Here is a 25,245-nt window from a genome sequence, read left to right on the forward strand (position 1 = left end):
GTGAGGAGGGGTGCTCAGTTGCCTTGTTTGTTTTTGTTGAGACAGAGTCTCACCCTGTTGCCCTGGGTAGAGTGAAGTGGCTCATTGTAGCTCACTGCAAGCTCCAACTCCTGGGCTCTAAGCGATCCTTCTGCCTCAGCCTCTTGGGTAGCTGAGACTACAGGCCTAAGGCACAATGCCTGGCTGGTTTGTTTGGTTTTTTTTTTTCCCTTTATTTTTGGTAGAGACAGGGTCTCATTTTTGCTCAGGCTGGTCTCAAACTCCTGACCTCAAGCAATCCTCCTGCCACTACCTCCCAGAGGGCTAGGATTATAGGCATGAGCCACTATGCCCAGCAAGGCCTTCTTTTAAAAAAAAAAAAAGAAGAAGAAGAAGAAAAATTATGAAGTTAAAATTAGGTTAAAAAATGAAGCACAGTGGCTCACCCCTGGAATTCTAACACTTTGGGAGGCCAAGGTGGGAGGATCACTTGAGCTCATGAGTTTGAGACCAGCATGAGCAAGAGTGAGACCCGGTCTCTACAAAAAATAGAAAAATTAGCCAATGTGGTGGCTCACAACTGTAGTCCTAGCTCCTCAGAAGGCTGAGGTGGGAAGATTCCTTGAGCCCAGGAATTTGAGGTTGCAGTGAGCTATGATGACACCACTGTATTCTAGCCTGAGCGACAGAGTAAGACCTTGTCTCAATAAATAAATAAATAAACAAACAAATAAATAAAATTAAGTACCCAATTTGAATGAGAAAAAAATCGAAATTACAAATTTCAGAAAACTAACCAGTACCACAAATATCACAAATCCAGAACGGCAATGTAATTTTTAAATTAATTAATTTGCCTAAGTCAGCTCTTTAGTATTTTTTCTTCATTATTTTAACTACATACTCCTTGACTGCCAACACACATGACAATGATTTTGCCGTATATCTTATAAAAATAAAAGAAAGAATTTAATCTTTCCTTTGACATAATTGTTCAATTTTTTTTCAGTGGTTAGTTTAGAAAGGTTTCTTTAAGTTTTACAACTCTTGGTTGATAATATCGCATACATTTAGTAAGTGTAACAGGGAGGGCAGAGTTGCAGTTATAGTACTTCTGCAAATTTCACAAAAACATGTGGCAGACATTTCTAGAGCTCTCCCAGGGCCTTGGAAGGGGCCCTTAGCTTTGTGGTGCAGCCGTGTCTGAAGAGGCTCAGGTTTTACCAAGCAGGCATAATCGTAAAGATGTCCTTTCAGAAGTGAACGACCCTAGGAAGCAATAGCCCTTGTCGTCTGCCATTTCACAAGAATGACAACAGGAGCACCAGGTTTTTCCACAACATTCTTGGTAAAATTTCTGATGTTGAGCGTGCAGCGTTCTGGGTGGGGGCGTTCTGTGTGCCCTCCCAGTCTCGCACGGGCACGCATCCTGGCTGCAGAGCCTCCCGGCCGGGTCTCCACCCCTCTTGGGGACTTTATGAGGTAACAAATATCCTTATGACATTAATCTTATTCTTCTGCCTAAACTAGCTAGTTTCGCTATGTTTTCCAAAGCCCAGTTCAAATGCCACATTTCTTCCTCAGCGGCAATATTTCCTCCCCTGGAGCACATGAACTATGTCTCGTGTTACTTTTTGCTTTCCATGTTGCAACCACAAATCCTGACGGATCCATGTGGGAATATGTTTGTTCTCCAGGGCTAAGGTAGGGGCTGAGTCATGGTAAACCTACCTCATATGATAGAACAATCCAAGGATGGAATGAATCAAAGCAGAGTGCACAGGACAAAACAAGTGTCCAAATGCCAGAAAAGTAAGGATGAAGGTCAAATATATGGGCCCAGTTGAAGGCAGAAGCCAGGGGGTCAAGACTCTTGATTAGTGAAAGCAGATGAAGGCAGAAGAGATGAGAAAAGGCAAAGAAGGGTAGTTCAAGATTCCCTGTGACAGCCCAGCCATTGGGTGGTGTGTATGAGGATTGGGTGGCCTTAAAAAAAGAATATAAGAAAGCTGGACAGTACTACAACTCAGGCTCTCATTAGCTCTCACCTGGGAACACAAAAGCCTTCTAACCTTCTCCCACCGCATTTTCTGCCCTGCAGTATGTTCTTTACACAAAAAACCATTTGGGGCCATTATCATTGCCCTACTTTAAAAAAATCCATCATGGCTCCCCATTGCCTGGAGAACATCACAGAACTCATTAGCCTGGCATTTCTGACGCTCCCTCATCTAGGTCAATCCATCTCTACCACTTATTCCTCATTAGTCTTCTTGCACTCTATGCCAGAGCTGCATGAAGCTATTTTACATTTCCTAGACACACATTTTATTTTCCCACGTGTATGCTGTTCTTTCCTGCTGGGATGCCTCCCTGACACATCTCAGCACATCCACATCGCTCTATTTTCCAAAGCCCAGTTCAAATGCCACATTTCTTTCTCAGCAGCAATAATTCCTCCCCTTAAAGCACATTAATTATTTCTCATGTTACTATTTGCCTTCCATGTTGCATTATAATTATTGGGGCACATATTTTTATTTTCTCTAAGAAACCAGAAGCTCACTTAGGGCAGAGTTTTTGGCACAGTGCATTGTATATTATAGGTGCCTCCAGTGGTGTTGAATAAAAGGTTCAATGAAGCAATTCTTGACACATAATTGCCCATAGAACCTAAAGCTGGTGATGGTGGCCAAAGTTGTGGCCAGAAAAGTACAGGCTTTGATATCAGACAAGCAGGAGTTGGAGTCACAACTCTGTCACTGACTAAGAATCATTTGACACATTGTCTAATCACACAGAGCCATTGGTAATATGAAGATAGATTCTTACAGGTAGGATTATTTTGAGAATTAAGTAAGGTTCTAGAAGGTACCTAGTATAATTCCTGGCACAAAAGGGTTACTAACTGAATGTTAGTGATTTTTCTCTCCCTTAATCTTCTCTTCTTCTGCCTTAGCATCTCTAATTCCATATATTGTTTCTCACATGACACAGTATTTCAGTCTGTTCATCAACATCATTTTATAAACATTGCTGTTGAAAATCTGAATATTAAGGTACCCCAAGTGTAATTTGCCCAGTTCACAGAAGATGGAAATATTACCTGGTATGATCTCAACCTAATACGTCTATTTCTGTAGTACAAGATAGCCATATTATACTTTGACTAATTTTAAGTTTTTGATTAACTAAAATCTTCAGATTTTTTAGAGTAAGCTATCTCCAGATCACATACCCATTTTACAGATGAACCTAAATGCAAACACTTCCATTTATCTCTTTTAAGTTTCAACCAATTGATTTAAGCCCAGATTTTACCTTACCAAAATCACTTTCAGCCTTAACATTAATAATCTTTAAAAAGGTCTGGGTGGGGGAAGGTGGGAGGGGCACTAAGTAATAACTTTCGACATTTGCCTTGCTCTTACTTAATTGCAAAATAAACACCTCCCACGGTGATCTGTGAGGCAGGCCAGCATTTGTGTTTATGTGGAGGAAAAAGGATGACTTTTGCACTTTGCTTCTGCCAATCATAGCCACATGAGTAATTAAACTTCAACAAACTTAGTAACTTAATAATAGAAATATATATTTTTAGAGATCGCCTTAAGGGAAAAGGGAAATAAATCACATTTTAAAAACTTATCAAACAGAAAGAATTATCTTGTGCTTTATTTTTTTTCTTGTGTTTTAATTAAATGTTGTATTATTCAACCAACAGCACTGCCCAAAAACTTTGATTAGCAACTAACACCTTTGCTCTATTGCAAAAATCTAAGGAATTTAAGTTTATCAGATCTATGTAGATAGAATTATATTGTTCTTAGAGAACATATAAAATAAGGAAAGCAATCTAAATTTGGAACATTTTACTGAGGGTCTTCTCAATAACATTTCCATTATACGAGCCATGAGTGATATTTTTCTTTTCTTTTCTTTTCGTTTGAGACAGAGTCTTGTTCTGTTGCCCAGGCTAGAGTGCCGTGGCGACAGCCTAGCTCACAGCAACCTGAAACTCCTTGGCTCAAGCAACCCTTCTGCCTCAGTCCCCCAAGTAGCTGGGACTACAGGAGCTCACCACCATGACCAGCTAATTTTTTGTTTCTATTTTTAGTTGGTGGCCTAATTTTTTTCTATTTTTAGTAGAGACTGGATGTCACTCTAGCTCAGACTGGTCTCGAACTCCTGCCCTCAAGCAATCTTCCTGCCTCAGCCACTCAGTGTGCTAGGATTACAGGTGTGAGCCACCATGCCCAGCTAGTGGTATTTTTCTTTTTCTTCTTTTCTTTCTTTTTTTATTTTTTAATTTTTAAAAAAGCATTAGATTTTAAAGTTTGTTTTTTGTTTTTCTTTTTTTGAGACAGAGTGTCTGCCCGGGCTAGAGTGCCATGGCATCAGCCTAGCTCACAGCAAACTCAAACTCCTGGGCTCAAGCAATCCTTCTGCCTCAGCCTCCCGAGTAGCTGGGACTACAGGCATGTGCCACCATGCCCGGCTAATTCTATATATACTTTTAGCTGTCCGTATAATTTCTTTCTATTTTTTTTAGTAGAGACGGGGGTCTCTTGCTCAGGCTGGTCTTGAACTCTTGAGCTCAAACAATCCTCCCGTCTCGGCCTCCCAGAGTGCTAGGATTACAGGCATGAGCCACCACACCCGGCCAGTGGTATTTTGCTTGTTAGAAATTTATAGGAAATATTCTCCGGAGCCTCCTATTTTCCCTTATGAAAAGGACTGAACCCAAAATTTATATGTTAAAACCCAAAGGCCAATGTAATTAGAAGTGGGGCCTTTGAGAGGTAAATATGTTGTAAGGGTGGAGCCCTCATGGATAGGATTAGTGCCTTTAGAAGAAGAGTCCAGAGAGCTAGCTACCTCTCTGTCTGCCATGTGAAGACACAGCAAGAAGCAGGCTCTCTGTACACCAGGAAAAGGACACTCACCAAGAACCTGACCATGCTGGCACCCTGACCTCAGACTTCTAGCCTCCAGAACTATGAGAAATAAATGTTTATTGTTTAAGCCACACAGTCTATGATAACTTGTTATAACAGTCCGAAATAAGACACATTATCCATGTAAAGCCTGCATATATCAAAGGTAACTTTAAAGGGAGGGATGTGAAGTAATAAAAAGAAACTTCTGTAATACAAAATTTCTGTTAAAGTAAAATACTTTTAGTAGAGTGAAGAAGAAAAATTTTTATTAAAATATATTTTTAAATCTCTTCCATGCTTGGGGGAAAGAAAATGAGACTAAAGGCTCAATCAAAAACCATATTATAGGACTTTTGTGGTATTCACCTAGCCCGAGGCCAATCTTTCTTTTCCATTAAGGTCTATCCATGACATTTAATGCAAATCTTACAATATTTTTTAAAAATTCTAACCTGAGGTACAAACAAAACAAATGACCCATCAAATATGTCTTGGGATTTCAGTGCCATTAAAGCTAGAAGATAGAGAAGGTAGAGGAAGGGGTTAGGAGATAAATCATTTTTCTACTATTTATGTAAAACTCAGAAAATCATATTTTTCCATCTGTAGTTGGAAATTCAGTTACTTAGTATAAATAAGAAAGATATCTAAGATAATTAAGAAATGCCACAAACTATTAATTTGTTTGAAAGCCTTTAAATTTATTATGTATTTTCCAGACATAGAGAACAGATTATCTGAAATATGATTAAGCTTTTTCTATGTCAGTCAAGACAGTCAGTGTAATAATTTTATATTGTGTTATTAATGAAGTCTATGGGGGCTCATCAGGCTGAAAGTGAATTTAGGTTCTGAGACATTTTCTTTCATAAATCTTTTATGTTTGCTGCTTTGTTTTAGAACACATGTCTTTAAGGCCTACTGAGAAGGGTCTTTATCAGGTTGAATCATGAATTTGCCAATATGTAATCATTTTAACCTATAAAACATCAATTTCTGCTGGTCTAACCTGACACAATCAAAGACTGAGTCAAAAGCTGAAGAGCTTTTCTGTTAACTGCCTTTTTGAGTACTTTTTGACATTTGCAGAACCCTTACCGTATTCGATACGATGAAATAAATGTAGGATATGCTGAGCCATCTTTCCCTTCCCCGCATACAGCCACGTGATTCCTTCTTTTGTTCACCCACAATTGACAGGAGCTCATGCTCTTGTTTTCCATCACCACTATTAAGAGATAAAAGAGCTATGACTCAATAGAATGTCATCCTGCTCTACTGGCTTCTCTGGCAATATAACTTTTTCATCCCATATTTCTGGTCTACTGTCATCACAGTTCCACCTGTTGCTTTGTATTGAGTTAACTTTAGTATAATACGAAAAAAATAGCTGGGATTTCAAATCATTGCATTTTAGAGCTAGAAGGAATCTTAGTAATCACTTAGCCCAACTCTCCTATAGTGGACATTGCTGGCTGCTGATTCCCTCTGTTAACCTAATTTTCACCTGTCTTCCACCCTCCCCAGTGCTGCCAATGGACTTTGGGGATGGTCCTGACTTAGCAGTGGAGATGATCTCATTGATTCAGAAACCCCAGACTGAGCTAATTAGCACAGCCAGGTCTCTGCCATTAGGATGGGTGTTATGGCCCTAATTGTGTCTCCCCAAAATTCACCCCCTGCAGATACCAAAATCTGAGGATGCTTGAGTCCCTTGTATAAAATGACGAGTATTTGCAGATAACCTAGCACATCCTCCTGCATACTTTAAATCATTTCTAGATCACTTATAATACCTAATACAATGCTACATACCACCTCATTCACATGGATTCAACCTATTACTCAGAGCAAGGCAAATTCAAGTTTTGCTTTTTGGAACTCTGTGAAATTTTTTTTTTCAAATATTTTAGATTCACAGTTTGTTGAATCCATGGGTGCAGGACCCACATACATGGAAGGTCTACTGAACAAGTAAAAAGTTTCATGAATAGGATGAAGAAAACATTCACTCTGATCGGTCCAGGAAGGTTAAAATGAGGAAAATTGGAAATACTGGAAAAGGAGAAAAAAGATCTGAAAACCAACTTCTTTTGTCAGTGAGTCACTTCTAGTGTCCTTTTCTTCCAGCCTTATCTTTAATCTCCTTAGCAGGGACTCTGCACTACCTAACACTTGCCCCTCCCATTTCTTTCATTGCCCTCCTGCCTACCACTGTCAAGATTTCTGTGCAGCATCAAACATTCTTCCACCTGGGAGTAGCCCATGTGACCTCTGCCCAGATTTGAATGACTCAGTTCTTATATTTATATGCTCTTCCATTACCAGTAATGCGAACTTACATTTTGAAAACAGCTTCCACATTTTTAAGTGATTGAGACACATGTTTTATGAGAACATAGACTGCATTGCTCCCCCACATAGAAAATTCATATTCTCTATTTGGGGAAGTGGGGATTTTACCATGGTTAGCCACTTTAAACTTCTCGACAGCTTCAAACCAGTGTGTCTCATTTATATTAACATTTTTGTTCTGGAAAATGGAAAAGGTCACATTGAGATATTCTCATTTCATACATTCTAGGGGATGCTTTGTGAATGAATTCCTTCTTTTAAATCTTGGCAAGCTAAATTGTGAATAGGAATTATCAGCCAAATGGAAATTTTATTTTTAAAAAACATGCTATATAACTATAATGAGAGCAGAGCAATCTCTCCAGAGCCTAGAACTGTGCCTGGCATATAATACATAACAAATAAATGTTCACTGAATAAATATTTGTTCAATTAATGATTTAGACAGAACATTGATATACATTGCAAGTCATTGATAATTTTATTTTTTAAAATGACTTTTCAGGCTTAATATTGAATCTTCAAAATTTCAAATTAATATATACGATAGGAAATGATAAGCTGTTCTATCAAGGTGGTGGTTTGTATACAGGATGTTATTTGAACTTGTCAGTGACAGAGTTGGGCAGGTATCACAGCTGCTCTCATTCTGGATATTATGCCACGATCCTGGTTCTTTGCCATACCATGATGCAAGGAACCTAATATCCTTTTCTTCCTGTGGGTGGGAGGAGCAATTAGTGTTACAGTTCATCTAAATTGCTACACTGTCCTCCTTCACATGGACACATCACTTTCTTGTCACCCTTCTGTATGCTGTGACTCAAATCAATAAAATAATAAAATCAAACTGAGTTTTTATTTTTATCTATTTATTTATTTATTTTTTGAGACTGAGTCTCGCTCTGTTACCCACCCAGGCTAGAGTGCCATGGCATCAGCCTAGCTCACAGCAACCTGAAACTCCTGGGCTCAAGGGATCCTCCTGCCTCAGCCTCCTGAGGAGCTGGTACTACAGGCATGAGCCACAACGTCCAGCTAATTTTTTTTTCTATTTTTAGTTACCCAGCTAATTTTTTCTATTTTTAGTAGAGACAGAGGTCTCGCTCTTGCTCAGTTGGTCTCAAACTCCTGCCCTCAAGTGATCCTCCCACCTTGGCCTCCCAGAGTGCTAGGATTACAGGTGTGAGCCACCCTACCGGGCCCAATCTGAGCTTTTAGAGTTGCCGTGTAAAATATCACACCTTTGACTCCTGAAGTTTCCTGAGTTTGCTGTGGGACCACACTACTGAGTACATATTTAGGTGAGACAAAGGAGTTGAAAGACCTGTACAGTTCTGTGCTAGAAAAATTTAAAAACACACCCAGGCATGGTGGCATACACCTGTAGTCCCAGCTACTCAGGAGGCTGAGGCAGGAGGATTGCTTGAGCCCAAGAGTTTGAGGTTGCAGTCAGCTATGATGATGCTACTGAACTCTAGCTCGGGCAACGGAGCAAGACCCTATCTCAAAAAAAAAAAAAAAAAAAAAATTTTATTTAATAAATTAAAAAAAAAGAAAAATCTCAAAACTTTAAATTTATTTTTTAAGTAAATTAAGCATAGCTAAAATCCTGCTGCTATTTTGATTTTGATAGCTTATATTCTTTTTAGGAGTTAGTTCTTTGTTGTTGTTTGAATGACTTTAAAACTTGAATTGTTTGGGGGTTTAATTTGCTTATTATCTTAAAAATACAATTGGCACTATATCTAAATGTATGGCCATTCCTTCATTATTTATGGTCAGGAACTTGCAATGGGAAAATTATTTTATTTTTCCCAAACTACTCGATCATTCACACTTTTCTAGAAACTGTAGTCTATAAACTAGATATCTATATTCTAGAAACTGCAGACCAGAATTTCCGAATTCTAGATTTAAAATCCTAAATATACAGAACACCAACTTTCAATGTTAGCCAAGAGTAGTCACTGATGCACAGGTTGGTTTTATATTTTAACAGTACTTGATGTCTTCTTTCTTCATGCTAGAAATGAAAGAATTCCTTTAAAAAGTTGACTGCTTTCAATTGGGCAAGAGTCAAAAAAAAGGAAAAAAAAAGAAAAACAAAAAGAAATCAACAAAAAGTTGACTGCTTGATCAAAAACTAAAAAGGAAAATGCATTCAAGTTTCATTCAACAACGTCAGGCTTTACTACCCCAGCTCAGTTTTCTTGCTCTAAATGTAATATCCAGTGCCACTTTTGCACAAAGATTTAAAGACAAGACTGATTAAAAGAATTTGTTCTGTTTTTGAAGTATAGCTAGCAAGGAGTAAAGTGTCACTTGGCAGCTGATCAATAACTTTTTTCCTTCACCTCAGTGTTCACATCAAAATAAGGTGAATTTATCCTCATAGCCAAGTTTTACTGATTGCAACTCTGGAGTGAAAAGCTCCTTCTGATCTTTGTGCTTTAAGAACCATAGTCATTGAACTATTTCCAAATTAAATTACATGGTAAACAAAGTATCTTAAGTTTTAGGCTATGAAGGAGACTTTGACAAATGACTATGTATTTCCTTTGTTTCCCTGGAGCAATAGTTTTCTGGTCAAACCACCATTGTCCCTTCCAATCACTGAGCTCTGAGAAGTTAAAAGAGGCTAGAACAGTGCCAATAGCATTTTGGCACTCAACAAGAAGCCATGAGAAATCTCTGAAAGCACGTATCAACTTTCCCATAGACAGTAGGAAATAGCACTTGAAATAAAATTTCCCTCCAGGAGCATTAAAAAATATATATATCTCCAAGAGAATTTTTTTAAAAAAAAATCTCTTCATTTGTAGTTTCCTTACCACCTACAGATCCGTGATTCAGTTAACATGCCAGAAGCAGCCTGCCAGGTCTTGTGACTCACAGACACATGATGCTTCTGCTGGCAGCACAAACAGGTGGATACAGACCTGCTCTGTTTGCCTACTTGTTCTGGGATTGCAAATATACCACCCACTAGTTGTTGGAAAATGATGCCATTTGCATCTTTTTAACAAATGCTTATAGATTCAAGGTAACTTTGAAGAAGGAAAGAGTACAAGTCTTCAAATCAAATAAGCAAAATAACAGCAGTGTGAAAGTGAAGGATTTGCTTTCGGGGTGATTTGAGTCAGTGTTCTCACCCCTGCTGTATGTCAGAATCACCTGGAGTGCTCCTACCATATACAGGTGCTGGGGCCCCATCACTAAAGATTCTAAATCATTGACCCAACAATTTCATTACTAGAAGGGCAGCAGAAGATATTTTACAACTTTATATACTGTTCTAATTTGTCCATGTTTATAAATATCCTTTTTAAATTAATTTGAAAAACATCTGTGCTCAGTTTGGTCTTTCCTAGCTACACCATGCTTGGCTAGTGGTTATAGTTTTTCTATGTACTCAAAATACTTACCCAACATCAAAACAAAACTCAACGTATAGTTTTAAATGTATTTAACTTATAAACACTTATGATAGATAAAAAATGGATTTGAAAGCCTGGCTCTGCTGATGATCTATAATCCCTCCGAGTCTCAGATTCATCGATTGTGAAATGGAGACTTTAATAATGCACTTCTTGAGATTGAGTGGAAATTAAATGATATGTTCCACATAGTTCGTATAGAGTTGGGTGTTCAAAAATGGTTTTTAGCCATCATCTATCCTAACCCCCTTCCCAGCCCAACAATAAGAGGTAATTTACAGACTATTGAATTCATTTATTCATATCACCTTTTCATGTAAATATGGAGTTCTTTCATTTACAAATGTAGAAAATATATGAGCACTTTCTCAACAGAGTATACCAGTCTGAACCCTGAGGGAAATAGGATTTATCTAGGATTTTTTCCAGTTAGCAAATGTTCTCTGATTCTCTTCTGCTAGCTTTTCCTCATCACCTGCCATTTCTATACCCGTCTTTATTCATTGTGTTTATTTATATATAACCACAGCTTTCCAAGCTTCACAAAACTCAAATAATGTTTCAATGAATGGTGTGTTTTTAGATAGGAGACAGATGGATTTGGGGTAATCATGAGCCTTTGTTGTTGTTGTTAATGGTGCCATTTCGTGCCTGCCAGGTACACAAACAATCCGGGGACTGAAATAAAACAAGGAAACAGACAGGTTGTACTACTATAATATGTGGCATGAGTTTGGCACTTTATAAATTTCCCATATATTTTGCTTCATTCATAAAAGTTAACATTGTTATTTAGCGTTCTCTTGCCAACTCTGGAGGGGGTCTTAGAGGTCCTTGTGGGTTGACCAGCAGCATCAGCATAGCCTGGAAATTTGTTAGAAATCCAGAATCTCAGCTGCCCCCTTCCCAATTGCTAAATCAGAATCTGCATCTTAATAACATCCCTCGGTGGTTTGGATGCACTATACAGTTTGAGAAGCTCCAACCGAGGGGACAGTTAAGTCTTTAACTCACCGATTGCAAAGGATTGCTGACTGCCTTGAGATATTAATTTAACCGTGACTGTATTTCAACTACAACATTCAGAATAAGTTTATACTACATCTTCTTGATGGTTCACAATGCCAGTTTCCTTTTAGTAACTTTGGAGGCATTGCATTTGCTGGAATGAGAGTGGATGGAAGCATTTTCTCTTCACCATGCTTGTTTCAAAAAATTTAGAAGATTTTACTATGCCGAGAACCTGTCAATCCTATGCAAAACCACAGAATGTTTCCCAACCAGTAATACAGGAGATCAAGTTGTTAAAGGATCTGCTTTTTCTCCTATTTATTAAAAAGTTTACAGGATCGTGGTTAATGGAGCTCAGATGAGTTTGTTCATTACTCTGTCACTTGGCTTATTGCTCAGCTGAGACCTGCTAGTCACTAGAAGTTTCTGATCAATATACAGCTTTATATCTTTGTTAGTCATATATTGTTACCTTTATACTCATAATGGATTGTTGGTTAAAAACCTAGAAACAAAAGAAATGCTAGTGGCAAAGTACAAGATATCAACGAGGACCATAAAAATGATAATTTTCCAAGCTGACCTCAGAGCGATCCTGTCCAGATCCATCAGATGCAGTCACCAAATCAAATTCTTTTTTGGCGGGGGGATAGAGTCTTGCTCTGTAACCTGGGCTACAGTGCGGTGGTATGATCACAGCTCACTGCAACCTCCAAGTCCTGGGCTCAAGCGATCCTCCTGCCTCAGCCTCCCAAGTAGCTGGGACTACAGGAGTGTGCCACCACGCCCGGCTAATTTTTTTTTTTTTTTCTATTTTTAGTCGCTCCGCTAAGTTTTTCTATTTTTAGTAGAGACGGGGTCTCGCTCTTACTCAGGCGGGTCTGGAGCTCCTGAGCTCAAGTAATCCTCTCGCCTCAACCTCCCAAAGTGCTAGGATTACAGGCATGAGCCACCTCGCCCAGCCAAATCAAATTCTTAAATAGCATATCCAAATGTATTGACCACTTCAAAAATCAAAGATAAATACAGAACTCCCAAGAGAATTATGACTACTATGACTTTTCACTTATTGGACGTGACTACTAACACACTGTGTCATCTGCAGGGAAGTGCTTACAGCTTCTATGATCTCATCATTTCTAAACAAAACACAAACAAAAACAGAGCAGTTGATTTTCTCTTAATGGAAAATGTAAAATTTCCAAAAGCTGATTTATGAAAGCATTTATTAAATTTTGATGTCACAACAGCTAAATTTTACCTACATCTTTTTCTTAAAAGTTGCTGAAAAATAAGCATGGTATGCCTTCTAAAATTTATTTGTTGATAAGTAAAGCTTTCTTACATAATTGAAAAGTAATCTAATAACATATCTTTTGTTAAATTGGAAAAGGGTGGAAAAGTGTCTCTATATATGACCATTATAAAGGAATATATATGAGTGTTCTAATACAATATTAAATGCTATGTTACCTAAAATAAAATATTTTAATTGAAAACATTTTTTAGCATCTCATTTTTATTTCTAAAAATGTCTACAGAGCTGTGGTTAGTGGGGCTCAGAGATACTTGTTTGTTTCTCTGTCACTTGGCTTACTCTGTCTCACCCAGCTAAGACCAACATTTATCACATTATGTCTGAGTACAGTGAAAAACTACATGCTCGTGTCAGAGAAATAGTAACTCCTGTATAACTGACTTAGTGTGTGTAACCTTTAAAGCAGAGATACCTATAGCTATTATGAAGCCTGAGTCAAAAATGGTTACTTAGCACATGTACAGAGTGGTTATTATGTGTCAGACACTGTCCTAAGGCTTAAAAAAATGTCAATTCATTGGATTCTCAAAAGAACACTGTATGTACTGTTATTGTGGCCATGTTATAAATGAGGAAACCAAGGCACAGAGAGGTTAAGGAGCTTGCCCAAAGTCACACAGTCAATAAGTGGCTTAAGTGCCACATTAAAGTGGAAGTAAGTTACTTCTCATGGTCACAGTATGCTACCTTTTGGCCCTGCTAACCAAAATCGGTGCTCAAACCCCTTCCTGAGGCATTCTATTATGTCTGCCCTACCTCACAGTGCCTCATGCTTCAAGAGTAATTTTATTTCCCTCTATTTCATTAAAGTTCACATTCTTTAGTGCATTTATTTCAGCCAGTTATTAGGAAAAATAGAAATCTGATTTAAACTAATTCATACCAAAGTGTATTAAATCATGGATAGATTCTGGCTCGGCACAGTCATTATTGCACAGGTTTTCACATTTTAAAGGGGAACACTTGCTATTTTAAAGGAATTAATCTCAATTGTAATGGTTCTTAAATTTTAAAAGAGTCAACCTTCGGGATCCAGTAAGAGGGTTCTAGATCCCAAAATTCTATATTCAAACACAAGCTCTGCTCTTCTATATGAACTTGTGCAAAAAATTTCATTTGGGAAAATAAAGGAGACTCCACTGCTTAAAACAATAATAAATTAAACCATTGCTCTAATCCCATAGGCCCGATGAACTTTCTGGCTCTTCTTCCCCTTCCCTCCATCAAACATATTCCAGCCACCCTCTTCCCCATAAAAAAGAACTGAGGGGCTCACAGAACAGGGCAGAACATCTCTGTGTCCAAAGAATTTCAGGAAGATGTCCAGAAAGTAATCCTGAGTAGATGCGTTGAGGCTCTCAGTAACGTGAACATCCCGGGGGACAGGATTATTCTATTTGATGCCTGGTGCCAACAGCCACATTTCCCAGCGTCCTGGCCTGAAAAGGGGCTTTACTGACAATGCAAAACTTGCATACTGGGCAGTACAGGAACAGGAAAGTCCCCAGCCACCTGGATGCACAGTCCCACAGCAGGATGCCTCCGGTTACTCTTATTAAAGGTCTGAGTCATCTGGGGGCCCTGATTCCTCAGCCCCAGGCAAGTGGCCCTTCTCCTGGTTTCCACAGTTCATCCCTGTAAATGGAGATTACATCTGACACAGTGTCTGCAACTTTGTCCTTTGCTGGAGTCAAGTTTCTGGTCATGGGTCAGATCACTGCGTAAAGCAATTTCTTCCTCCACACCCAGTGAATTCTTTGGGAATCACGGGGACATATGCAGATTTCTACAGGTCTGCTGGTGTTACTGAGAGCAGCTGAGAGTCGTCTTCCTGGTTTTAGTCAGTGATTAACTTTTTTTTTTTTTGAGGGACAGAGTCTTGCTCTGTTGCCCTGGGTAGAGTGCAGTGGCATCATTGTAGCTCACTGCAACCTCAAACTCCTGGGTTCAAGCCATTCTCCTGCCTCAGCCTCTGGAGTAGCTGGGACTACAGGGGTACACCACGACACCCCGATAATTTTTCTATTTTTAGTAGAAACAGGGTCTCCCTCTTGTTCAGGCTGGTCTCCAACTAGTGAGCTCAAGTGATCCTCCTGCCTGCGCCTCCTGTGCTAGGTTTAAGGGGATTAAAATTAACTTTTTTTAAATTTCAGCATATTATGGGGGTACAAAAGTTTAGGTTATGTATATTGCCCTTGTCCCTCCTTCCCCCCATCAGAGCTTCAAGCTTGTCCATCCCCCAGTCGGTGCACATCGCACTCATTATGTATGTATATACCCATCCCCTCCTCCCCTAACATCTGCCCGACACCTGATTAATGTTATTCCTAAACGTGCTCTTAGGTAATGATCAGTGAAACCAATCTGATGGGGAGTATATGTAGTGCTTATTTTTCCATTCTTGGGATACTTCACTTAGTAGAATGGGTTCCAGCTCTACCCAGGAAAATACAAGAGGTGCTATATCACCATTGTTTCTTATACCTGAGTAGTACTCCATGGTCTACATATACCACATTTTATTAATCCACTCATGTATTGATGGGCACTTCGGTTGTTTCCACATCTTTGCAATTATGAATTGTGCCGCTATAAACATTCGAGTGCAGGTGTCTTTTTTATAGAATGTCTTTTGTTCTTTTGGGTAGATGCCCAATAATGGGATTGCTGGATCAAATGGTAGGTCTGCTTGTATCTGTTTAAGGTATGTCCATATTGCTTTCCACAGGGGTTGCACTAGTTTGCAGTCCCACCAGCAGTGTATGAGTGTCCCTGTCTCTCCTCATCCACGCCAACATAAAATTAACTTTTAAATGCAACTCTTCTACCGTGTGTGTGTGTGTGTGTGTGTGACACAGAACACCTGTTTTAAGTATTTCCACACTAAGTTGCACACCCCTTTTCCTGATCAATCAATGGCCCAATTACAAAGTGTTGTGACTATCACTGAGTCAGTAGTAAAGAACAATTCTACCCTTTCAGAAATCTCCCAATTGCCAAAGAAGGGAAATCAGCAGATGTTCACCAAGATGCTATACTGTGGTCACCCAGGGACTGAATAAGTTGTTTTCTACTTACTCCGTCAGCCTCTGGGAACCCATAGGCCAATTCAGCGACATATGCTCAGAGGGATCAATAACACAATTGCAGTTCGAGCTGTATTGCAAATGCATTTCTCAGACAGAAAGCCTCAGATTATCATTTTGACTCAGTTCCTACTCGGGGGTTTCACTTTACTAAGAGGGACACTTAACATCTAGTATGCGTGTCGGCTGCGGTTAAGCAGATTTAGAGAAGACTTGTACGTATGATAAAGGTTTTATAAGTGTGTGGTAATTATTCAGTGCATGTGCTAAGCAGCATTGCTCTTGCCCTCTCTTAAATTTCAGTTCCTCATTTCCACTGACTGCTCAGACTCTGCTATTTGAAAGACCTTCTCCAACTACCAACCCACATTCTGCATAAACCAACTCACTCTCTTCCCCAGCCAGAGCAGCACTTCCTCTGAATTCCCCATTTCTGTCCCCACTTCTTTAAATAAATCCTTTTTCTAGGCTCTCAGGCTCAGAATTATGTTTAATTTACTCCTCAAAATATTTTCACAATTTAATAGGTTTGATTTTACAAGACTGTCCTGTAGAACTGTTCCCTTTTTGGCAGCATGCCCGTAACTTTGCAAGTGTCAGCAGTGGAACTGTGGTTCCTGGCTGTGGGAGTTCAGTCCAAGGGGTTGGCCTTATCCAAGTGATGGTTAATTGAAAGCAAGGATTTATTATAAAAGTCAGCCTTTGTGTGTATATTAGCTAACTAGTCACACTAAAATATGGGTGAGAATGTGACAAGTTAGAGCAAAATTCAAGGTAAAGGAACAGTAAAGATTATTTTTTAACCCATAATAATATAAAACTGAATTCCAATAATTATCAATTACTACTCCATCTCACTGTGATCTTCCTGAACTGGACCCAATAGAAAACACATTTATTTCAACAAATAGTAATTGATGTGATTACTAAACCTCAGTGTGTGAACCACCTATATCAGAATCATTGGAGATATTCTTACTTTTAGTTTACTTGATTTTGTTTTGCCCTATATTATTTTAAAAATTCTTCAGTTAGGAGTACCCAGTACATGCACAAGTTACCAATTTTCAATAGTTGCAAAGGATGTACAATGAAAATAAAGTGTCCTCCTATCCCAACCCCCATTCCCCTCCCTAGCTGCATCCACTGTACCAGTTTCTTGTATTTCCTTCTAGAAACATACCATGTGTGTTTCTAGCAAACATCTCAGTTAATTTGCTTAATATCCACTTTCAATCTCCTTCTAGTATGCCATTCTGTATTGCAGAGGCCAACGAGCTAAAAATAACATCTCCCAGACTCCATTATAACCACAGTTCCTGATGTGATTTAGTTTCCCCTAATCAGATGTGCTTGTATGACACTTGATTTTGAAACTGAGCTAAATGAGGAGACACGGGGCAGGAGGCATCTATGTTGCTGGTGTGGATCATGGCCGAGGCCACATGGTTCAGCTATGCATTAAATAGTACCAGGTTCCTAATTTATCAGAGGCAGCTTTTTCATAGTATGGAGGTGATGTGGCTTCTGCAGACAACACCTCAACCCACAGCTTCTAGATTCCCTAGACACCTGATTATAGCAGGAGAGTCAGCTCTCTGGTTGCCTAATTCTGCACTATGTTCTTTGGAAGTGACTCCTGAAAGCTAAGTCTAGTTAGTTATTCAGCCAACAGTTCTGAGGCCATTGAAATAAATTTCTTAATGCTTAACTTAGCTAGGGTTGATTATGTTCTCTGCAACTGAATCTTGATCTATAAAGTGTATTTAAACACATATGCTGTGGTAGGCAGAATAATGGCCTCCCAAAATGTCCACATCCTAATCTCTGGAACCTGTGAATATGGTATATTACACGGGAATTAAGATGGAATTAATGTTGTTAATCAACTAATTTTAAAATAGGGAGCGTAGACTAGATTATTCAAATGGGCCCAATGTAATTACAAGGGTCTTTAAAAATTGAAAGAGGAGGCTAGGCGCGGTGGCTCACGCCTGTAATCCCAACATTGGGAGGCCAAGGTGGGAGGATGGCTTGAGCTCAGGAGTTCGAGATCACTCTAAGCAAGAGTGAGACCCTTGCTCTACTAAAAGTAGAAAAATTATACAGGCATGGTGGCACATGCCTGTAGTCCCAGCTACTTGGGAAGCTGAGGCAGGAGGGTCACTTGAGCCCAAGAGTTTGAGGTTTCAGTGAGCTATGATGACACCACTGCACTCTAGCCCACGCAACAGAGTGAGACCCTGTCTCCAAAAAAAAAAAAAAAAAGTACATATCCATGTTAAATTATCTTCATATAGTCATAGTAAAGACTTAGAAAAAATGAAAAAATGAGAAACAAACACATTTTTCTCATTAATCAAACAAGAAAAGATTTTAAAAGAATGTTCCAAGAAGACAATTCCATATGCTTTTGAATCTATGGAGAGGTTGCCCTAGTCAACCACCGTTGGAGAAGAAGTGAAGCTTAAAAACTTGGTGGCAATATTGCAGCAGCACCTTATCTGAGCAAGGTCGGCCTAAAAAAGTTATCTTGCATATCCACTGCCTTCTGTTAAAATGAACACATATTTAACATTACAGAATATGTGTAACAATGACCATAGGAGCTATGGAGCAGGCAAAAGTGCTGAGAAATTACTGTTCCTGCTGTTTAATGTCAAACTTACAAATTCAACTTCTAAAATTTTAAATAAAATTGAAATAATTTTGAATAAAAATATCAGATTTATTCTGGTATGCCAGAATTTCAACGTATGATGGTAATATCTGGCTCTCATCATGAGTTCTAATGAATTCCAATTTTAATATTTGACCAGTTAGAACTAAGCCAAAATGGGTTTGGTGTACTTGTAATGCTCAGCCAGGGTTGGGAACCACTTACTTATTGAATATTTATGTGTGCCAAATCCTGGGTAATCTGACAATAGAAAGATAAACATCTGCTTACACAATAATTATACCAGAACCAGAATATTTACTAACTCTGTTACCTGGCCTAGAGTTTGTTTTTGATATTGACTCACTCTTTCTTGCAGGGGCAAGGCTCTTTTGTAATTCTAAACACAGAAAACATTTTATATTCTGAGGATGAGTAATTCGGGCGAGGAGGGGTGTTTTGTACAATTATATGTTAAAACACCAGGAAATAATGAAATATAAACATAAGAATAGATAGATGAGAGTCCAGAAATTGATCAATTATATGAATTAAGCATATAATCAAGGTAGCATTACAAATCTATAGGAGAAATACGGATTACTCTTCTCAGACATTCTGAATAGCTAGTCGTTGAAGGGAAAACAAACTAGAATTTTGATCTTACTCCATGCACACTTAAAATAAATCCAAATATACCACAACTTTAAATATAAAAAATTAAATCACAACATGACTAGAAGTTTTATAGTTTGTGAAAATTCATAAAGCTGTACACTTGTGTGTATACTTGTGTGCTTATATATTAATCAATAAAAAATTTAAAACTAGATAAAATGATAGACTATTTTTATAATTTTGAAGGGGAAAGACCTTTCAATCATAACATAAAACTCAAAAATAATTACAAAACTATTGGTAAGTTTAACTACATGCAAGTTTGAACTTTCTGAATGACATAAAAACATCATAAAATGTCAAAAAATAAACATCAAATTAGGAAAACATACTTGCAACACTTTTGAAAGACTATATCAGGCAGGGTCCAATCAGGAAAAGAGAGACCACTCTAAGCAGAGAGAATCTAATGCAGAAATTGTTTTCAGAGGTGATGGGAGAGCTGAGAAGCGAAAAAGGGGATGACAAGCACCTCGGAAGTTACCAACAGCAGGTAGCTTCTTTGTCCCTAAGCTGGAAAGCAAAAGGGAAGATGTGATATTCTCAGAGCCCAGGGGCCAGCTGAAGCCAAAACCTCCCTGATGGAAGCAGAAGACACAGGGAATGTGCAGTGACTGCTGGAGACGCTGCCTGGAGAAGGGGAGAGTGTGGGGTGGAAATGTCCCAGCTTCTCCCTTCCTCTTACCTTCTTCTGTATTAGTGTTTTACTGTTGCTATAATAAATTACCGCGTACTAGCTGGCTTCAAACAATGCAAATTTATTATTTCACATGTCTAGAGATCAGAAATCCGAAATGGGCCGTATTGGGCTAAAGACAGGATGTCAGGACTGCATTTCTTTCTGGAGGTTATAGAAGAGAATCTGTTTCCTTGGCTTTCCCAGTTTCTTGAGGCTGCATGCCTTGTGTTGTGGCCCCTTCCTCTATCTTCAAAGCCATTGCTATGGTTGGTCAAGTGCTTCTCACATTACCATCTCTACGTTCCTCCTGCTTCTGTCCTCTTCGTGCACTTTTAAAGTCCCTTGTGATTATATTGGGCCCACTTGGAAAATCCAGGGTAATCATATTTTAAGGTCAGCTGATTTGCAAATGTAATCCCATCTGTAATCCAATTCCTCTTTGCTACGTAATATAACGTGTTCACAGGTTCCAGGGATTAGGAAGCTGGCATCTTTGGGGAAGGTATTATTCTGCCTTCCATACCCTCCCACCTTCCACCAGTGCCTCTCATTGTTCAAACTTAGCTGCGAGCCAACTGACCGGGACAGCAATCTGCAGGGGTCAGCACCACAGCCCCCACCTCCACCTCACACATACACAGGGGAAAGACAGGAATGGATCTAGGAGCAAATGAGTACTCAGGAAAATGATCAATATCCCTAGAATAAAGAGTTCTTAGAAATTAATGAGGATCACAAAAAAGATAAATGAGCCAAGGATATGGGCTGGCAGACTGGCAGTTTTCAGGCAAAGAAATAAAAATAGTCTATATACACATGTAAAGACTCTCAACCTTCTTAAATTGAAACAATGAGCTATAATCTTTCTACTACCTTATGGGACTAAATTCAAAAGATTGGTAATATCCGATTTGACAACAGTATAGACTATTGAAAAGACTAATTGGTGTAGCTTGGTGTGGTGGCTCACGCCTGTAATTCTAGCACTCTGGGAGGCCAAGGAGGGAGGATTATTTGAGGTCAGGAGTTGGAGACCAGCCTGAGCAAGAGTGAGACCCCATCTCTACCAAAACGAGAAAAAATGAGCCAAGCAACTAAAAGTAGAAACAAAAAATTAGCCAGGCCTGGTGGTGAGCGTCTGTAGTCCCAGCTATTCAGGAGGCTGAGGCAGGAGGATCGCTTGAGCCCAGGAGTTTGAGGTTGCTGTGAGCTAGGCTGACGCTACAGCACTCTAGCCCAGGCAACAGAGTGAGACTCTGTTTAAAAAAAAAAAAAAGAGTAATTGGTGAAAACGTTTTGGAAGGCAGCTTGGAAAAATCTAATCAAAATGTAAATGTGTATGGCTTTAGATTTAGCAACTCTACTTTTATGAAAAAATCTCACACCCACAAGTGTGCAACAAATATATACACAAAGATGTTCACTGAGACAGTATTTATGATACCGAAAAATAAAACAACCCAGAAATAATTCACAAGTCTATTAATAAAGGATTGGTTATGGTAGAATGTACCATTTCAAGGAATGATCTGACATGGAAATAGAATATACTGGCATGGAAATATGTCTATTGTTAGGTAGAAAAAGTAAGTTGCAGAGCATTATAAACCATTTACATGTTAGAACATGAATAAAAACTCTGGTAAATATAAATCAAATTGTTAATGGTCATTCTGAGATGTGGGATTCTTTGGGACTTCAATCTTTTATTTTACACATTTCTGTATTATTTGAATTTTTTACAATAAGCAATTAATAAATAAAAATTTTACATCAGAAGAGTATAGGCCAAGTGTGGCGGCTCATGCCAGTAATTCTAGCACTTTGGGAGGCCAAGGTAGGAGAATTGCTTGAGGCCAACAGTTTGAGACCAGCTTAAGCAAGAGTGAGGCCCTGTCTCTACAAAAAGTAGAAAAATTAGCTGGGTGTGGCGGTGTTCGCCTACAGTCCCAGCTACTTGGGAGGCTGAGGCAGGAGGATTGCTCAGGAGTTTGAGGTTGCAGTGAGCTGTGATGATACCACTGTGCTTTATCTCTGGCGACTTTATCTCAAAAAAAAAAAAAAAAGAGAGAGAGTATAAAATTGTGGACTGTGCAGTAATATATGTGTTTAAGAATAGGTCAAACTTTCATTTATACCGGGTAAATTTGATTTCAATTTATCACATTTAAAAAAAATTCACCCTGAGTTATGGTTTAAACATTTTCCCCTCAAAATGAATGAATTAATGAGTAAATAAAAGGATTTTGACCTTTCTCTCTTCCATTAAATTTGTTTAAATTAGGGAGTTCCTCTTTCTGAGGATTCTCCTCGTGTGGAATAAAACTGTCCTCTTGTGCTTTCAATTCCTGTCCCTACAAAGTGTCTGCCATGAAGTTTCTTTCCCTTTCATTTTATTTTAAATGATATCCAGACAGAACCATTAACTAACACTTTCATTTGGGGAAGAGAGAGATCAGTGTGTGAACTGAACTTATATATTAGAGATGGAAATTCCTCTAAGGCTGTTTCTCTTGGCACAAGATCATTTCCTTGGGCCTTGGAAAACTGCTGGTCTTTTAACACCACTCTGATGTGTGGTGATCACAATATGTTTTCATTTTGCAAAGGTTTTATTTAATTATTTAATTGAGTTCTGAAACATTCGGTGCATCTCTGAATCCTGGGTTCTCATTTTTTACCTGATGGAAGGTTAAACAGCACACAGGTAGTGACTAGTTTCCTAATCAGCAGGTCACGTCATTTTAATGTGTTTTAAGCACAACCTTATAGTGTTGTAATAGCCTGGATTTCTTCATTCTTTCTGCACTTTTTTTTAGGGGTGAGAGGTAAGGTTTGAAGAATAAACTGGCGGTTTCACGGTGGAAACAGAACATGCATATGAGTATGAACACAAATATGTGCCTAAGTGCAAAGAGGCAAAGCTGATGAAGCCCTGATTTCATTTGTCAGAGTGGCTGCTCAGATGTAGACTACAGGGTTATATAAGATTGTCCCAGAAATTCTCTCACACTATTAGCATTTATTTGAATACTCCCTCCTACCTGATAATTCTTAGAAAAAATTATGACCTTGTAATAAATAGTCTGTATCTATTTTGAATATACTTATTCAAAATAGAAGTATATACTTCTTTTTTGAGATGATATATGTAAGCAAATTCAGATATATAAAAATTAACTTAAAATTAGTACTGAATTGTTTACCAGGGACTGTCTTCTCTAAAAAAGATGATGGAAGACTTAGTTAAGCATACATCACAGGCAATCACATCTTGGCCAATTATCTCCAGCAAGAGTTTATCACAAAATGGAGTATTCTTCATTTATTAAAGAAAGCATTTGATCCAATCACCATAGTAATAATTCCTTGATTTGAAATCTTGAGGACACAGAGAAATAATTTTGCATTCTTTCTCCTATTGAATTTAACATAAAATTATTGAGAGCCTCCTCTGTACCAACAGCTGGCATGAATGTAAAGGGAAGTAGGACATAGTCTCAGTCTTCAAGGATATCACTCACGTAACAGGAAATGAAGGTTATATGAAAGTAATCATATAACAAAAGAAAATATATCAAATATCCTAGGAAAGTTATCAGCATAGGTTTCATGAGGAAGGAGAAAATACATTCAAGAGAGAAGAAGTCATGTAGGAGGGGGCATTTGAGAAGTAACATGATTTATGGTGTGTTATTATGAAATTTGACTTTCTTTCTTAGACTATAAGCTTCATGAGGGTAGGAATAGTGTCTCCTTTGTCACCTTTCTCCACCTCTTTACACAAGCACTTGGCCTGGTATCTGGCACAGAGTAGGTCTTCAATGAATGAAGGATGGAAAATAAATTAGCATTGTCTGTGTCAGGCCCATTCCTGGTTGATTCTTATAACAAACCACTGAGGAAGAATTCCTTCCACTCTCCACCTACCCCTTTCTTTCTTTCTCTTTCCCTTTAGACAAAGGAAGATGGGAGGCTGAAATGGGAGGATTGCTTAGGCCCGGGAGTTCAAGGTTGCAGGGAGCTATGATGAGGTCACTGCACTCCAGCTTGGGCGACAGAGCAAGACCCTGTCTCAAACAAACAAAGGAACAAAAAAAAAAATGAAGAAATCACAGCTCAAGAAGCAAATTGACCTAAGATAGGATGGAGCATGAGCTGTGGAATTAACCCTGAATTGAAGAACAGGTTCTGCCATTTAATAGTTACGTGATCTCAGGCAAGTTAATTAACCAGTCTCAGTCTCAGTTTCCTGCTCTTTAAAAAGGCGGTGATAATATTACTACTCATAGCGTGGCAATGAGGGCCACATGATGTATGAAGTGTTCAGGTTAGTGCCTGAAACTTGGTCAGATGATGTTAGCTGTTATTGATGGTGTTGATGCCAGTATTTTCAAACTAGAAATAGTAGTACCAACTTCACTGATTTATGTTAAGAAATACATTGAGATTATGTGCTTTTACTTTGTTACCTTATAATGGTCTCAGTTAGGCCCAAGATTATTTTGTAAAAATATATTGGTGCAGGCCGGGTGTGGTGGCTCACGCCTGTAATCTTAGCACTCTGGGAGGCCAAGGCAGGTGGTTTGTTTGAGCTCAGGAGTTCCAGACCAGCCTGAGCAAGAGCGAGACCTTGTCTCTACTAAAAATAGAAAGAAATTATATGGACAGCTAAAATTATATATATAAAAAAAATTAGCCGGGCATGGTGGTGCATGCCTGTAGTCCCAGCTACTCGGGAGGCTGAGGCAGGAGGATTGCTTAAGCCCAGGAGTTTGAGGTTGCTGTGAGCTAGGCTGATGCCACGGCACTCACTCTAGCCCGGGCAACAGAGCGAGACTCTGTCTCAAAAAAAAAAAAAAAATGTATGTGTATATATATATATATATATATATATATATACATATATATATATACATATATATATATATATATATATATATATATATATATATATAGGTGGTGAGGGAGGATTAGGAGATCAAAGAGGCCACCTATGGAGGGTTTACTAAACCGGGCAAACTGGATTGACAATCTAAGGACAGTGTTGAAGAGTCAGGAAAGATGGTATAAGATAGAGATAAAGGGTAGGGAGGGAAG

General features: G+C 38.6%; 1 long non-coding RNA gene across 1 annotated transcript in view; it reads right to left on the reverse strand.

Annotated features, from left to right (window-relative positions):
- Positions 1 to 14,560, reverse strand: part of LOC123631997 — a 35,716-nt gene extending 21,156 nt beyond the window's left edge. The window contains exons 1-2 of the long non-coding RNA XR_006733277.1: positions 14,320 to 14,560; positions 6,018 to 6,147 (exon numbers count right to left, since the gene is read on the reverse strand). This is a non-coding gene — a long non-coding RNA (uncharacterized LOC123631997). The remainder of the gene's footprint in view (positions 1 to 6,017; positions 6,148 to 14,319) is intronic.
- Positions 14,561 to 25,245: the final 10,685 nt, after the last annotated feature.

Source organism: Lemur catta, chromosome 2, assembly GCF_020740605.2.
Source record: "Lemur catta isolate mLemCat1 chromosome 2, mLemCat1.pri, whole genome shotgun sequence".
In the NCBI taxonomy this organism is placed as follows: domain Eukaryota; kingdom Metazoa; phylum Chordata; class Mammalia; order Primates; family Lemuridae; genus Lemur; species Lemur catta.